Raw genomic sequence first — 5,688 nt, forward strand, 5'->3', positions numbered from 1 at the left:
GGCCATAAAATCCGAGAGAGGATCCATGTATGAAAACAAAGTGTAGACTTTGGCAGAACGGCTCGATGGTCGTAAGGCTAATGAGTACAGATGGATTTCAAAAGGAAGACGGACAATGATGGTAAATGTCACCATTAAGAAAGCTCGACTTGTCGTTAAGATGTTTTCCGACAAGTTCAAGGAGTTGACTACGATGAGATTTTCTCACTCGTAGCGATGCTAAGAGTCTGTTGGAATTATATTAGCGATTACTGCATTATTTATGAAATCTTGCAGATAGGATGTCAAAACATTGTTTCCTCGACGATTTTAATGAGGAAAGGTTGTATGTGATACAAGCGGAAGGTTTTGTCAATCCCGAAAGATGCTAATAAGTATGCAAAGCTCCAGCAATCCTTCTAAGGACTGGAGTGAGCATCTCGGAGTTGGAATGTATGCTTTGATGATGATCAAAATTTTTGGGTTTGTACAAAGTTTATGAGAAACTTGTATTTCCAAAGAAGTGAGTGGGAGCACTATAGAATTTCTGATGAGTATATGTTGTTGACATATTGTTGATCAGAAATGACGTAGAATTTCTGGAAAGCATATAGGGTTATTTTGAAAGTGTTTTTCAATGGAAAGCCTGGATTAAGCTACTTGAACATTGAGCATCAAGATCTATAAGGATAGATCAAAATGCTTAATAATACTTTCAAATGAGCACATACCTTGACATGATCTTGAAGGTGTTCAAGATGGACCAGTCAAAGAAGGAGTTCTTGCCTGAGTTGTAAGGTACGAAGTTAAGACTTAAAGCTCGACCACGGCAGAATAGAGAGAAAGGACGAAGGTCGGCCCCTATGCTTAAGACGTAGGCTCTTCAGTATGCTATGCTGTGTACCGCACCTGAAGTGTGCCTTGCCATGAGTCAGTCAAGGGGTACAAGAGTGATCCAAGAATGGCTCACAGGACAGCGGTCAAAGTTATCCTTAGTAACTAGTGGACTAAGGAATTTTCTCGATTATGGAGGTGGTAAAAGAGTTCGTCGTAAAGGTTACGTCGATGCAAGCTTGACACCTATCCGGATAGCTCTGAGTAGAGAGACCGGATACATATAATGGAGCAATAATTTAGAATAGCTCCAAGTAGAACAGTTGTTTGGAATAGCTCCAAATAGAGCGTGGTAGCTGCATCTAGGAGATGACATAGAGATTTGTAAAGCACACACGGATCTGAAAGGTTCAGACCTGTTGACTAAAACCTCTCTCACAAGCAACATGATCAAACATAAAACTCATTGAGTGTTAATCACATAGTGATGTGAACTAGACTACTGACTCTAGTAAACTCTTGGGTATTAGTCACATGGCGATGTGACCTATGAGTGTTAATCACATGGCGATGTGAACTAGATTATTGACTCTAGTGCAAGTGGGAGACTGTTGGAAATATGCCCTAGAGGCAATAATAAAAGTATTATTATTATATTTCCTTGTTCATGATAATTGTCTTTTATTCATGCTATAACTGTATTATCCGGAAATCGTAATACACGTGTGAATACATAGACCACAATATGTCCCTAGTGAGCCTCTAGTTGACTAGCTCGTTGTGATCAACAGATAGTCATGGTTTCCTGGCTATGGACATTGGATGTCATTGATAACGGGATCACATCATTAGGAGAATGATGTGATGGACAAGACCCAATCCTAAGACTAGCACAAAAGTTCGTGTAGTTCATTTGCTAGAGCTTTGCCAATGTCAAGTATCTCTTCCTTCGACCATGAGAGCGTGTAACTCCTGGATACCGTATGAGTGCTTTGGGTGTATCAAACGTCACAACGTAACTGGGTGACTATAAAGGTGCACTACAGGTATCTCCGAAAGTATCTATTGTTTTATGCGGATCGAGACTGGTATTTGTCACTCCGTGTAAACGGAGAGGTATCTCTGGGCCCACTCGGTAGGACATCATCATATGCGCAATGTGACCAAGGAGTTGATCACGGGATGATGTGTTACGGAACGAGTAAAGTGACTTGCCGGTAACGAGATTGAACAAGGTATTGGATACCGACGATCGAATCTCGGGCAAGTAACATACTGATAGACAAAGGGAATTGAATACGGGATTGATTAAGTCCTTGACATCGTGGTTCATCCGATGAGATCATCGTGGAACATGTGGGAGCCATCATGGGTATCCAGATCCCGCTGTTGGTTATTGACCGGAGAACGTCTCGGTCATGTCTACATGTCTCCCGAACCCGTAGGGTCTACACACTTAAGGTTCGATGACGCTAGGGTTATAAAGGAAGTTTGTATGTGGTTACCGAATGTTGTTCGGAGTCCCAGATGAGATCCCGGACGTCACGAGGAGTTCCGGAATGGTCCGGAGGTAAAGATTTATATATGGGAAGTCCTATTTTGGCCACCGGAAAATGTTCGGGATTTTTCGGTATTGTACCGGGAAGGTTCTAGAAGGTTCCGGAGTGGGGCCCACCTGCATGGGGGGACCCACATGGACATGGGTAGTGGGGGCAAGGCCCCACACCCCTGGTCAAGGCGCACCAAGATCCCCCCTTAGAAGGAATAAGATCATATCCCGAAGGGATAAGATCAAGATCCCTAAAAAGGGGGGATAACAATCGGTGGGGAAGGAAATAATGAGATTTCTTTCCTCCCACCTTGGCCAACGCCCCAATGGACTTGGAGGGCAAGAAACCAGCCCCTCCACCCCTATATATAGTGGGGAGGCGCATGGGAGCTATACACGAAGTTCTGGCACAGCCCTACCTCTCTCCCTACTCCTCCTCTCCCATGGTGCTTGGCGAAGCCCTGCTGGATTGCCACGCTCCTCCACCACCACCACGCCGTTGTGCTGCTGTTGGATGGAGTCTTCCTCAACCTCTCCCTCTCTCCTTGCTAGATCAAGGTGTGGGAGACGTCACCGGGTTGTACGTGTGTTGAACGCGGAGGTGCCGTCCGTTCGGCACTAGGATCATCGGTGATTTGAATCACGACGAGTACGACTCCATCAACCCCATTCACTTGAACGCTTCCGCTTAGCGATCTACAAGGGTATGTAGATGCACTCTCTTTCTACTCGTTGCTGGTCTCTCCATAGATAGATCTTGGTGACACGTAGGAAAATTTTGAATTTCTGCTACGTTCCCCAACAGGCGCCCCCCCTAGGGCGCGCCCCCTACCTCGTGGGCCCCCTGAAAACCCTCCGACGCCAACTCCAACTCTATATATTTGCTTTCGGAGAAAAACATCAGAGAGAAGAAATCATCACATTTTACGATAGGGAGCCGCCGCGAAGCCCTAAAACCTCTCGGTAGGGCTGATCTGGAGTCCGTTCGGGGCTCCAGAGAGGGGGATTTGTCGCCGTCGTCATCATCAACCATCCTCCATCACCAACTTCATGATGCTCACCGCCGTGCGTGAGTAATTCCATTGTAGGCTTGCTGGACGGTGATGGGTTGGATGAGATTTATCATGTAATCGAGTTAGTTTTGTTAGGGTTTGATCCCTAGTATCCATTATGTTCTGAGATTGATGTTGCTATGACTTTGCTATGCTTAATGCTTGTCACTAGGGCCTGAGTGCCATGATTTCAGATCTGAACCTATTATGTTTTCATGAATATATGTGAGTTCTTGATCCTATCTTGCAAGTCTATAGTCACCTACTATGTGTTATGATCCGGCAACCCCGAAGTGACAATAATCGGGACCACTCCCGGTGATGACCGTAGTTTGAGGAGTCCATGTATTCACTATGTGCTAATGCTTTGTTCCGGTTCTCTATTAAAAGGAGGCATTAATATCCCTTAGTTTCCAATAGGACCCCGCTGCGACGGGAGGGTAGGACAAAAGATGTCATGCAAGTTCTTTTCCATAAGCACGTATGACTATATACCGAATACATGCCTACATTACATTAATGAATTGGAGCTAGTTCTGTGTCACGCTATGTTATGACTGTTACATGATGAACCGCATCCGGCATAATTATCCATCACTGATCCGGTGCCTACGAGTTTTCCATATACTGGTTTACGCTTATTTACTTTCCCGCTGCTACTGTTACAATCACTACAAAATACCAAAAACATTACTTTTGCTGTCTTTACTTTTGTTGCCGCTACCACCACTATCATATTACTTTTCTACTAAACACTTTGCTGGAGATACTAAGTTTCCAGGTGTGGTTGAATTGACAACTCAGCTGCTAATACTTGAGAATATTATTTGTCTCCCCTTGTGTCGAATCAATAAATTTGGGTTGAATACTCTACCCTCGAAAGCTGTTGCGATCCCCTATACTTGTGGGCTATCAAGACTAATTTCTGGCGCTGTTGCCGGGGAGCATAGCTCTATTCTTTGAGTCACTTGGGATTTATATCTGCTTATCATTATGAAGAATTTGAGAGATCCAAAAACCAAGATCTATCCCTCAACTACGAGGGGAGGTAAGGAACTGCCATCCATCTCTGCACTTGATTCACCTTCTGTTATGAGTAAGTTTGCGATACCTACACATGCTTCTGCTATTCGTTCTGATATGTCGCATGTTATTGATGATGCCACTTCTGCTATGCATGATACTTATGATGAAACTGCTTCTATGTCTGATACTACTGTGCCTCTTAGTGAATTTCTTGATGAACAAATTGCTAGGGCTAGAGAAAAAGAAATTATTGAATCTGAATACGATGATGATAGTGATGATGAAAATATGCCTGTTATTCCTGAAGGCTATCTTTTTGATAGGGAATCTTCTGCCGCTATTTTCGCTTGCAAGGATAGATATGAGCTTAAGAGGTTATTAATTAAATGGAATAAAGAATCACTTAGAGATAAAATGAAACCCGACGCTGCTTTTGCTACTTCACCTATATGTGTTCCTGATAAGGATTATGAATTCTCTGTTGATCCTGATATAATTACTTTGGTTGAATCTGATCCGTTTTATGGCTATGAATCTGAAACTGTTGTGGCACATCTTACTAAGTTAAATGATATAGCTGCCCTGTTCACTAATAATGAGAGATCACGTTACCTCTATTTACTCAAAATATTTCTGTTCTCATTAAAGGGTGATGCTAAGATATGGTTTAATTCTCTTGATCTTGGTTGTGTGTGTAGTCCCCAGGATATGATTTATTACTTCTCTGCTAAATATTTCCTTGCTCATAAGAAACAAGCTGCTTTGAGGGAAATATACAACTTTGTGCAAATTAAAGAAGAGAGTCTCCCACAAGCTTGGGGGAGGCTTCTCAAGTTACTTAATTCTTTACCTGATCATCCTCTTAAGAAACCTGAAATACTTGATATCTTTTATAATGGACTAACCGATGCTTCTAGAAATTGCCTGGATAGTTGTGCTGGTTCTCTTTTCAGGGAAAGAACACCGGATGAAGCTGAAATTCTATTGAATAATATGTTGACAAATGAAAATAATTGGGCACCTCCTGAGCCAGCTCCTGCTCCAATTACTGAGCCTATTCCTAAACCAACTCCGAAGAAGAGAGGTGTTCTATTTCTCAGTCCCGAAGATATGCAAGAGGCAAAGAAATCTATGAAAGAGAAAGGTATTAAAGCTGAAGACGTTAAGAATTTACCTCATATTGAAGAAATACATGGTCTTAATTCACCGCTTGCTGAAGAAACATATGATCTCAATTCTTTAGTTATT

The sequence above is a fragment of the Triticum aestivum genome, chromosome 6A (genome assembly GCF_018294505.1).
Source record: "Triticum aestivum cultivar Chinese Spring chromosome 6A, IWGSC CS RefSeq v2.1, whole genome shotgun sequence".
NCBI lineage: Eukaryota > Viridiplantae > Streptophyta > Magnoliopsida > Poales > Poaceae > Triticum > Triticum aestivum.